This window comes from Bos taurus, chromosome 1 (genome assembly GCF_002263795.3).
Source record: "Bos taurus isolate L1 Dominette 01449 registration number 42190680 breed Hereford chromosome 1, ARS-UCD2.0, whole genome shotgun sequence".
NCBI lineage: Eukaryota > Metazoa > Chordata > Mammalia > Artiodactyla > Bovidae > Bos > Bos taurus.
The window spans coordinates 94,528,403-94,540,931 of NC_037328.1; the positions used below are offsets into that span (position 1 = coordinate 94,528,403).

The 12,529-nt window shown below is 38.3% G+C and overlaps 1 protein-coding gene across 3 annotated transcripts in view; it reads left to right on the plus strand.

Moving 5' to 3' along the window:
• The window catches only part of SPATA16 (spermatogenesis associated 16), a 277,669-nt gene that overhangs the window by 208,208 nt on the left and 56,932 nt on the right, over positions 1–12,529 (plus strand). The window lies entirely within an intron of this gene.

Genomic DNA, 12,529 nt, shown 5'->3' on the forward strand with positions numbered 1-12,529 from the left:
TGCTGGGAGGGACTGGGGGCAGGAGGAGAAAGGGATAACAGAGGATGAGGTGGCTGGATGGCATCACCAACTCGATGCACACTAGTTTGGCTGAGCTCTAGGAGTTGGTGATGAACAGGGAGGCCTGGCATGCTGCGATTCATGGGGTCACAGAGTCGGACACAACTGAGTGACTGAACTGAACTGAACTGAGTTGAAATAGAAAGTTATTTCTAGGTTTTATGTAGAGCTAGCCTTATAGGTCTGGTGTAATATCCCTTGTGTCATTGGTCATGTTTCTTTTTTTAAGAGGAGAGGTAACACTTAGAAACTCTAAGATTTTTTAAAAAATGAAGGAGTAACTTGTGTAAAATTTCACCTTTTTTCATATCCTTCATCAGTAGACTAGGTGATTCTAGTACTTTCCTGAAGAAGAAATTTTTTCTCTAGTCCCTTCTCTTTCTATTTTCCTTGCTCCATCTATCTCATACCTCAAATGCGCCTCTTTTTTTTTTTTTTTTTTTTAATGTTCTTCAGCCACTGGTATCCAAAGGAGATCTGGATAGTCAAATGTATACAAAGAACACAACACTTGTGGTGTTCTTTTTTGCTCTTTTTGTCTCTGGAGGCCAATTGCTTTTATTCATTCAATACTTTCTACCATGTTCCAAATTTATTCTAAATTAAGAATTTTCTTGTATTAAATTAAGAGCCAATCCCTAACAGAGATAGAAATATCTAGTTATCTAAGATACTAAGAGTTGTCAAAAGCTTTTGTTATTGCCGTTTTACTGTCTTTAAATCATTGACTCAAAACAATATTAAAGACCATTTGGTACTTCCAAAATTAAAAGCCCATCAACAATGACTACCATGTTAAGCAAAATCTCTAAGTACATACACCTAATATTGTATCTTCCTGTTAAGCCCCCCACGTTCCTTTTGCTAGGGTTTTGGAGTCAAACCACTGATTTATATGATCAATAACACTCCATTAGTGATCACTTTTAAGGTGCCAGCTACTCAACATTCATTATCTCTTGTTACTCTCATAACTCAAGTGACTAAGATGATTCTCAGGTAGAAATGAGAACGGTAACCAGAAGAAACAAACAGTTTTTCCAAAGATACGCAGAAAACCACCACAACAGTGGCGGCGAGCCTTGGATTTGAATCCATGTCGTCGCATGGACATGGATTGTACCCCATCTTTGGGGTACCTTATTTCCATCTGATAGAAGCCAAGATGGGACTAAAGCATTAACTTTAGGTCCTATGGAATCTGTTTCTTCCACAATGCCTCAAGCTCTTCAGAAAAAAGAGATTTAAAAATATAACCAGTAAAACCTTAAGGAACAATGAAAATTTGAAGGCATAGAAAGAGAAGAAATCACACTCTATAATGACCACTGATGATAATTTACTTAACTTGAGCATTTTTAAGAGAGTAGATAAAAATGTTTCAGAACTCACAATTTTTGTCAATTGTTATAAATCACTTATCATTTTGTTATGGATATCTTCAGAGGGCTTTGGGGAGGAAAAGAGTGAAATCAAGAGCACACACAAGTTATGTCAATCTAGTATCATGGAAAATTAATAAGATTCAGTTATTTCCACATCTGCTCTCAGATCCATTGGTAATGAAGAGAGATTCATTGAGGAGATCACCGATTTGCCAATTTCTCTACTGGTAGAATAAATTTAGTTATATTTAACCTACTTTACAGAGAAGTTATGAAGATTAATTAATACTTAGGAAGCACTGTTGCCACTGAAGATTTAAAAACAATAATAACATTAATGAGCCAGATTCATGTCTCATGTGACTCCATCAAACTTGTTATCAAGATGAATTATGATTTTTTGGCAAGGTGATTCATGCTAAAGAATCTTATACTATGAAAGAGAAGATAATTATAAGTTACTGATGATTGTTTCTATTATTTTATAATTACTAATTGCTGGATTGTGACAGTGCTGTATGAGAACAGAGAGAGAAAAGACGCAGTCTCTGAAGGAGAAAGGGAGGTAGAGAAGGCAATCTTGAATTTTAAATTTCGTAAGGACTGGTTGGGTTCTTTGCTCTGGATGATGGGTACTTTGGGTTAACAGACTATTACATTGATGACATGCATTATTTGCCTCTGTTGCACTGATTAAAGGGTCTCTCCAAAGCTATTGCTGGAATGACGGTGAATCCACTATTACTAACTGTATGTGCGAGTCTTAGTGGCATCTCTTCTTTTCCCCTCAGGTAATTCCAAGGTGAGGAAGAGAGGAGGTCAGATGTGGTCTTTAGCTTCTGTATATTTCTCACAAGAGGTGCAGAGTGATGATTTGGGCAGGTATCAGTAGCTAAAGGCAGTAGCTAGACAGTGAGTCATACAAAGAAAGATAGGGCCTAGAAGAACAATGGTTTGTTGTGGCGAGCATGCTCAGTCACGACTGACTCTTTGCAACCCTATGGACTGTAGCCCACCAGGCTCTTCTATCCATGGAATTTTCCAGGCAAGAATCGTCAAGTGGACTGTCATTTCCTCCTCCTCCGAAGATCTTGCCAACCCAGGGATCAAACTCTCACCTTGTGTCTCCTGCATTGGCTGTGGATTTCTTTACCACTGATTGACCTGGGAAGCCCCAGGATTCTCCTTTTATCTGCTTTGATAGAATTTAAGAAGCTTCTATGTTGCCAAAAATGTATTCAGTTACTTATTTCAACAAGTAGCCATGCAGTGTAACTGGACAGTTACACAGCAAATGTGTACAAACGTAAGAATTTTTTTTAACCTACACATTTGCCTTTGATCTGCCCAGAGCCAAAAATGTATTCTCTCCCACCCCACGGGACACAATCCCATCCAATCATTTCTAAAATTTAGATTCTCTTCAGTAATTATCTGATCCAATTCACCATTTTTCCCCCCTTTCCATGGGACTTTCTTCTCCTTCTACTCTGGTTTCAACACTCTTGCTTGTGCGTGTGTTCTCAGTCACCTCAGTAGTGTCTAACTCATTGTGATCCACCGCACTGTAGCCTGCCAGGCTCCTCTGTCCATGAGATTCTTCAGGCTAACATCCTGGAGTAGGTTGCTATAACCTCCTTCAAAGGTCTTCCCAACCCAGGGATCTAATCTCCTGTATTGCAGGTGGATTCTTTACCTGCTGAGCCATCAGGGAAGCCCAGAAGCCTGAGGGCATGTGAGGAAAGAGTCCTCTTCCAAAGTCTGGTGCAGGCTGGCAGTTTACATGGCTAGTGCAACTTGAGACAGTTTTGTTAGTTTGAGCAGGACCTGATGGGGTCACTTTTATGTGACCTCATCAGGTCACCCAAGGGCACCTATATGAGTCCCCATACTGCTTTCTGGTGCAGATTCTTTTTATATGTACATCAGCCACCCTATAACACAAATTGGCCCAGACAAGAGCTACCTTCTAAGATCCCCTCTCCCTGCCAGAATGCTAATTCTAGATCCCACTCTAGAGATTTCCTCTTCTCCCCTGGAGACTGGAAGTCACTTTAGTCCTCTCTCCAACTCGCTGTGTTATTCTGCCATTTCTCTTATCCTTTTTTCCATGCTCCAGAATCCCAAGATCCTCAGGACAAGAAGATCTACAATGGTGATGAGTTGTATATTCAGCTACTTATTTATTCATCAAACATTTATTAAGTACATATATTCCAGACAATATACTAGGTAGTGCTACAATATACCTGACTTTAATCATTTATACTTCAGGGTGCAAGTTGGACTGTATTTTTCCTCTCTTCTAAAGAATATTTCAATTAAAACCTAAGCTCAAATTATGGAATGGAAGGCTGATTCTAATTAAAAGAATGGTGGAGGAGAAAACAGATGAAAGAGCAGTTTGGGATTAGAAGTCCTAATCAAAAGTGGCAAAGACTAGCTAGTTGTTTACCAAACTATTTTCTTTTCCCCCTACATGCATAACCAGAAGACATTTCCAGCTTTCTTTACACTTCAGTGAGGTTGGTGACTCAATAACAGACAGTGTTTGAATGTGGATAGAAATAATATATGCCACTCGCAGGCCTGACCTATAAACTTCTGCCATATAGAATTCTCTTTCCCTTGCTACTGACTGAGTGGGTAGAACTGCAGAACTAAAGAAGCTACGAGGCAAAAGAAACTTAGATCCCTGAATGACCATATGGAAGGCAACCCACTGAATACCTACACAAATTAAAAAAAAAAAATTCTCTTGTCTCAGATCACTGAGATTTGGAGATTCTCTGTTAAATCAGGTGACTTAACTCTAACAGACTACCTTACATCATAACTAGTAGATGCTTTCCTACTCCATCTACAGTGTACACAATAAATTCATGTGAACTCAATGGAGAAAGAATAAACATCCCCCTATGTGCAGTCAAACTCACTCTCAGAAACACTCAGTTTGTGTACATACCCTTCTACCTCCCACTCACTCATCCTTCCTTGAACAACTACAGGTGGATGTTCTCATACATATGTGTTTGTATCCACTCAAAGAAAGGGAACATTTCAGGAGAGACACAGATGCCCCACAGGAGACAGAACACAATTACACAGTTTGCATTCCAGCAGGGAAAACTGAGGTCACAAGTAGGAGTTTTAGAAGTCATCTAAATCAACAGTCAACAGATGAAGGTCATAAAATCTGTACCTTGAAGATATTGGATAAAAAGTCTACTTATCAAAGTTCTACAGGATAAGTAGGTATTATCATTAAAACTTGGAGACTAATACATTTAGCTCTCCCAGCAGAGGCTGGCACACAAACCTCCAACTCAGAAACTCTGCCCAACTCCAGGTCACCTTCAGCAAGCACACACAGTATTGAGTTCATTACTCTGTGGTCATGTGACAATGCTGTGAGCCCAGTAATAGCTGGCAGAGGTGATGGTGATAAGCAAGAAGAGTATTCGTTATAGAGATCCCCCAGGCAGTGTGTTCTTTCTAGCTAACCCCTAATTCACACTCACCCTTATCAGGGATTTTCACATGAAAAATAAATTACAAAGGGAAAAAACTGTAAAAAACTCATTTTGAAATTCATAGAGGTCTAAATAGTTTTAATATTTTATTAAATAGACCAACTAAATTAGTGATTTATTATGAGAAAAACTCACTTCACCCTCAGTGCTGTGCTTAGTTGCTCAGTTATGTCTGACTCTTTGCAATCCCATGGATTGTAGCCCACCAGGCTCCCCTGTCCTTGGAATTCTCCAGGCAAGAGTACTTGAGTAGGATGTCATGTCCTTCTCCAGGGGATCTTCCCAACCCAAAGACTGAACCCAGGTCTTCCACACTGCAGGCGGATTCTTCACTGATTGAGCCACCAGGGAAGCCTCCCTCAGTGGCAAGCACTAAGACCATATTTATATTGCCCTTATAACCTCTACAAGACTGATAAGGGAGGGTCAATATTCAAATCTGCCTCATCACACAACCAGGCTTATATATCCTCAGGAATTCACTGTGCATTCTTTGCTATGTGGGGAATGTGGTAAGACCCACCAAAATCTTAAAGCTATATTATAATAGAGCTATATTGTACTACATCTCATGGAGGAAAAAAATTACTGAATTTTAGTAGTGTAGCTATCCATTTTTCTTATTTAAGGAAAAATCTAGTTTGATTCATGCAGAGTAGTCAGCATATATAAAACAAATAATAATTCACTAACCCTAGAATTATTATGTTTTCATTTATAAAGATTTTGCTTGAGATTTTTATTCATAGATTCCAATGAAATAATGCAATTCTCTATAGTTCTTATTCTTGCATGGTTGTATTTTAATAATAATAAAGTAATACAATAAGCATATCCTGTCTCCACTTGATGAAAATATCAAGATTTATTTGCTAAATAAATAAATATTCAGTAATGGATCTGTGCTTAGTAATGTTTAATAGAAAAGTTTTCTGGATCAGATATCAATTACTTTAACACTTAGGTGGATAGAGTCATATTTTGTCTTTCCAATGTAATTTAATTCCCAAGAGTAAATATGTATGTTCAGAGAAATAATATATTGTTTTAAAATAGACCTTTAAAAATTGCTTTTCACTGAAATTTATAACCTTGTTCTTGTTCAGTCATCATTTACCAGTAAGGATAATACAGTCTTATGCTCTCTAAAATGTGAAGTTAAAATTCCTTATTTTATTCTTTCTTCTTCTATAATTTTAGCATGATAAAGAACTTCCAAAATTAAACTATTTTCCTCCTCTTTCTAACTCACTTTATCAAATGGAAAAGTTTATGGAACTAAAGAGCCTACATGTCCAATATTATTATGAAAGTGTTACAGCCAGATTGGTTATAAAGATAAATAATCTCATGTTTGTACCACAAGAATTCTTTGTAGAAATAGAGAATCATTCCCAAAGTAAAGAAATTCCTCATATACAGGGCTAAAGTCTCTGTTCTTAAAATACTAAGCTGTTGGTCTCCCCAATAGGAAGAGTGGTGTTCCAGCACTATTCTGTCTAATGAGAGTAAACACTTCTCAGTGAGCAGCCCACTTATCCTTTGCAGTAGCAGGTTACAACATTGTTCACCTCTGGTCTCCATCATCTACTGTCTCTTGCCTTCTATGATTGCATTTCTCCTGGACCTCTCTGAAAGTGTAATGCATCCTGCTTAATGTGTTTTCTTATGGGACCTGACTGAAGACAAACAATGTTTCATTTAAAGAAATACCAGTCAGTAATTCAAAAATAAATGGAAGTAATGTAAGTTTTTACTCTAGCCTCTTAAGAAAAACCAATGTGTTGGGGCAAGGTGCTGTGGTTGGAATGAGATACATGGCAGAAAGCAGATGTCAGAGGTATTTTATCCATCATGCTCAGAGAAACCCTGTAATGTACACATGCACACACTTACACGGCAGCTTCCCGCCAAGTCTCTTTTCCCACTCTAAGCTCTCCAAATATACTCCCCAAGTTTATTCCTTCATGAACAGAGTAATCCCTTTCTTGTATCAATCTTGGCAGCCTTAACAATTTCTCAGGCTCTTATCCATCACCAGTTACCTCAGTCTACATTAAAAAAAAAAAAGCTCCATAATAATTTCAAAATAAACTGAGCTCATTTCGGCAGGTAAAGGAGCAGTGAGGTAAATATTCATGTCAAGATTTTATTTTTCCTGAAACACTTACTTATGTTGTCTAATCTAGCCACTCTGTAATATCATAGTTAATCATTAGGCACTGCTATCTAATGAATCATGCATCTGAGCATTAAAATCCCTAAAGACTGAACTCTCAATTATGTAAAACAATGTCTCCGTGTTCTTAATTTTAAACTCTACAAATCGGTTGTGTGCAGAATTGGAAATTTCTATTTTGCAGTATTATCCTTTTTTCTTCCTTCAGTTTTACATATTTGGCATTCAGGTCCTATTTACTTATGCTTTAATACTTGGCTCAGTTACCTTACACCTTTTAGGCAGGAGCTTTTCTTGATAATCTTGTGGTCCAGATATAATCACTGCTTTTCACACCTAAAATAGAGCCCCATCCAAGTTATTTGTTATTCTTTTTTTTTTTTTAATTTACTTTTTGGCCATGCCACACTGGTATGTGGGATCTTAGTTACCGGACAAGGGATTGAACCCAGGCCCTCTGCATTAGAAGCACAGTTTTTTAACCACTGGACCACCAGGAAAGTCCCCTCAGCCAAGTTATTCATCTTTTCTCATTTATTCTTTAAATCATTTTTATTGTGAAATATCACAGACATTTAAATTTACACAAAACAAATGCTCAGCTAAACTAATTATTACAGAATAAATAAAGTAAAAAAAAAAAAAAAAAAACGCTGCTAGCTCTCCAGGTATCCTCTACCGGCCTCTGAAAAATCCCCAACCATTCCCTACCTCCTACCAACATAAACACTGTCCTCACCTGGAAGTCACCATGCTCCATAATCTAAGGAGTCATGTATTCATATATTCTGAAAAATTCATATAATCTGAAAAATTGTCAACATTAAAAAAAAATACTAATCCTTACTCCTTGCTATTCTTTCATTGAAGAATTTTAGCTGGACACTTGTTACCTCTATTCATCCAATTTTCCGTTATCACTGAAGCCGTTCCTTATATTTTCTATTTCTTTATCTCTCTATGCTATCCATTTTGAATCTGAATGAGTGTTAGTCACTCAGTCATGTCCCATTTTTTGGAACCCCATGGACTGTAAATGTTAATCCAATTCAGAACTCTCTTTTAATTTCATTTTAGCTGTAACAGGTAATGATAATCAAGATTGTACATTTTGCTTTTCTCTTGTTGGTTTGTATTTCTTAATGCATTGAGTGAATGGTTGGGTTCATTGCTACAATGGGTATCTCTTATCTTTAGTAACTGATCACAGCACAACTGCAGTTGCACACCAAGAGTGGCCACCCAGGAATCAAAGACTTCTCACCCTCCACTCGTTTATCCTTTTTTTCCCAAACCACATGTTTCCATGAGCCAAAACCATTTTAGCAAATCTCACTTCTGACCCCAAATATAGGATTGCCTTTTCCTCACAACACTTTTGACACCAAATATGTTGGTGTTTTCTGTACCAGTGCTCTAACTCTTAGCCACCAACTGGGCTTTTAATAATTCAACTTCGGTACTAATTATCCAGAGTCAATACAGACCTCACAGACTAAGGGATCTATCCTACAAGACTGTCCCCTCAACTTCAGATGCCAGTCACAAGTTCCAGGTCTCCTATACTTCTAATCAAGAAGTTTTAAATTGGGGGTTCCCACCACCCCAAATTTAGGTCTTATAATTTTCCAGGATGACTTATAGTACTCAGGAAGTGCTTTACTTACTAGTTTATCATAAGGATACAACTCAAGAACAGCCAAACTGAAGAGATATCGGGTTTGCCAAAAAGTTCATTTGGGTTTTTTTGGTAACATCGTATGGAAAAACAGGGCAAAGTAAGGTATGCAGAGGTGTGTGTGTGTGTGTGTTCAGGGAGCTCCCAAGCTCTCTCTGGGTGCACCACTCTCCCAGTACCTCACTGAACTGCACTAACCCAGAAGCTCTCCGCACCCCATCATCTGGGGGGTTTATGGAGGTTTCATCATGATTGGTGTAATCATTGACCACTGGTGATTAACTCAATCTCCAGCCTGTCTCCCCAGAGCATGAAGAATGAGGCTGAAAGTTCCATGTTTCCAGTCAAGGCTTGGTCTTTCTTGAGACTAGCCCCCATCCTGGCATAAGCTCTCTGGGGTCTGTCAAGAGTCACCTCATTAGAACAAAAGACACTCCTATTATCCGTTACCACTCAGGAAATTCCAGGCATCATAGAAGCTCTATGCCAGAAACTGGGGACAAAGACCAACTATTTTTCTATGATACCCCACCATCTCTCACTCACTGTAGATAGTAACATGTGTATGTTATTTACTCTTGGGTGCAAGCCACTATTTAGTGTGGCTTTACATATGAGAATCCAGTAGAGTTTGGGTTGACTTTGTTTCCTTCCAGGGATTTCTTTTGATTTTTCCAAACACTAGAGAGTCCTACCAATGCGAGAGCCTTTGTTTCTGGAGCTGAGATTTCCTGGGCATCTAGGTATAGTATAAATTCAAACCTTATCCCATGCCTAGAGTTAAAATTCTCAAAGAAGGGGAAAAATAATCCTACTCCAGGCCCCAGAAATTCAGGGCATTATAGCGACAATATGTTATTTCACTAACTGTGAATCTAACAAATATTGAAGGAAATAATATCTTTCCTGTTTGTCTCAAATCTACTTTGTTAGGGATGGAATTAAGGAACTTCCCCAGAATAAATACAATACAGCTGATTAAACATAAAACTTCAGAAACAATAAGAATTTCAAGTGAAATAAAAATAAACTACATATAAAAATCTTATGTAGTTATTAATTTTTTTCACATTTTACAAATGGGTTATGAGAGAAAACATACCAAGATTGGTTTGGAGAAGTAGCCCAGCAGCCTAAAGGGAAAATTAGGAATGAAAACCAATTTTTTTCACTTGCATCTACAGCTCTGACATTATAACGAAGGTCAAAAGGAAAATACAATTTTTTATACAAAGATTCATTATACATATAGCTTTCTCACACATCAAATGCAAAAATCAAAATACACTATGCTTTTAAAAGTGGAAACTTTTATTATTTATGGGGGGGGCAATAATGATAAGTTAGCTGCAAAAGCTGCTGCCTTTTGCTATTTTCTTGCTGATGTGAATTTGTGGATAACTTCCAAGACAGAGGTATCGGTATTAAAAGAAGTACAAGATAAAGCTCAGAAAATGATTGGGAAAGAAGTAGTGACAAAGTGCTGGCATTATGAAGGGACTGGAGAAACTAAACTCTGAGACTGAGCACTAAAAGGAAGTCATATAAAACTGACATGGTCCCATCTCGCAGTGAACAACTGGGACCTTTAGAAATGAGATTTTGCTCTAACCCAAAATGTCAGAACATTTTGTTATGGACAAAGGGCAGAGAAATGACATAGACACTGGAAAATGGAGAGGAAATGAAACTTAGGGAAAGGTGATAAGAGAACCTTGGCAAATTTGCGTATTTCTAAAAAAGTTTTAAAATCTCTATGACTTTTCTTTTTTCCAAATTGCTTTAAAAAGTTCATCCACAATCTGTTGACTGTGGCTATGTTGAGGTGTCCAACAGAAAATATTGATGATGGTGGTACCTGTGCTTTCTACTTTATGTCCAGAGAGCTCAAATTTTATTTTACAGATACGTAGCTTCATGAAAATAAGCAGTCCCTTCTACATAGAGATGAGTCAGCTGATCTATACTCAATAGTTCACATTTTTGCAGGTGCTTTTCTGGTGCTTCTGACAGTTTCACTTAGCCAGATTCTCCATATATCCAATCTTCTTAGTGACGAAGACTCCACATTTCCCAGAGAACAAGCTGCATCAAGAGCGCCACCTGAATACGAAACTAATTCTTCCATCTCAGCAGAGCTGGTCTGTTCATTTGAGCACCAACTACCCTGAGTTATCTAATACAGATTATTTTACCTCACTTACCCTTTGTAAATTGACCAGAAACCACTTGTTTAGGGAAAATGAAAAACAAAGATTGTGTGATATTCTTTTCTAAATTTCAGTTAAGTTTGGTTCTGTCGCTCAGTCAGGTCCAACTCTGCGACCCCATGGACTGCAGCACACCAGGCCTCCCTGTCCATCACCAACTCCCGGAGTTTACCCAAACTCATGTCCATTGAGTCAGTGATGCCATCCAAACATTTCATCCTCTGTCATCCCCTTCTCCTCTTGCCTTCAATCTTTCCCACCATCAGGGTCTTTTCCAATGAGTCACTTCTTTGCATCAGGTGGCCAAAGTACTGGAGCTTCAGCATCGGTCCTTCCAATGAATATTCAGGACTGATTTCCCTTAGGATGGACTGGTTGGATCTTCTTGCAGTCCAAGGGACTCTCAGGAGTCTTCTCCAACTCCACAGTTAAAAAGCATCAATTCTTCAGTGCTCAGCTTTCTTTATGGTCCACCTCTCACATCCATACATGACTACTGGAAAAACCACAGCTTTGACTAGATGGATCTTTGTTGGCAAAGTAACGTCTCTGCTTTTTAATATGCTGTCTATGTTTGTCATAGCTTTTCTTCCAAGGAGTAAGCGTCTTTTAATTTCATGGCTGCAGTCACAGTCCGAAGTGATTTTGGAGCCCAAGAAAAATGTTTGTCGCTGTTTCTGTTGTTTCCCCATCTATTTGCCATGAAGTGATGGGACCAGATGCCGTGATCTTCATTTTTTGAATATTGAGTTTTAAGCCAGCTTTTTAACTCTCCTCTTTGACTTTCATCAAAAGGCACGTTAGTTCCTCTTCACTTTCTGCCATAAGGGTGGTGTCATCTGCATATCTGAGGTTATTGATATTTCTCCCGGCCATCTTGATTCCAGCTTGTGTTTCATCCAGCTCAGCATTTCTCATGATGTACTCTGCATAGAAGTTAAGTAAGCGGGGTGACAATACTTGACGTACTTCTTTCCTGATTTGGAACCAGTCTGTTGTTCCATGTCCAGTTCTAACTGTTGCTTCTTGACCTGCTTACAGATTTCTGAGGAGGCAGGACAGGTGGTCTGGTATTCCCAACTCGAAGAATTTTCCATATTTGTTGTGATCCACACAGTCAAAGGCTTTAGCATAGTCAATGAAGCAGAAATTGATGTTTTTCTGGAACTCTCTTGCTTTTTCGATGATCCAGCGGATGTTGGCAATTTGATCTCTGGTTCCTCTGCCTTTTCTGAATCCAGCTTGAATATCTGGAATTTCTCAGTTCACGTATTGTTGAAGCTTAGCTTGGAGAATTTTGAGCATTACTTTGTTGATGTATGAGATGAGTGCAACTGTGTAGCAGTTTGAACATTCTTTGGCATTGCCTTTCTTTGGGATTGGAATGAAAACTGATCTTTTCCAGTCCTGTGGCCACCACTGAGTGTTCCAATCTGCTGGCATATTGAGTGCAACACTTTAACAGCATCATCTTTAGGATTTGA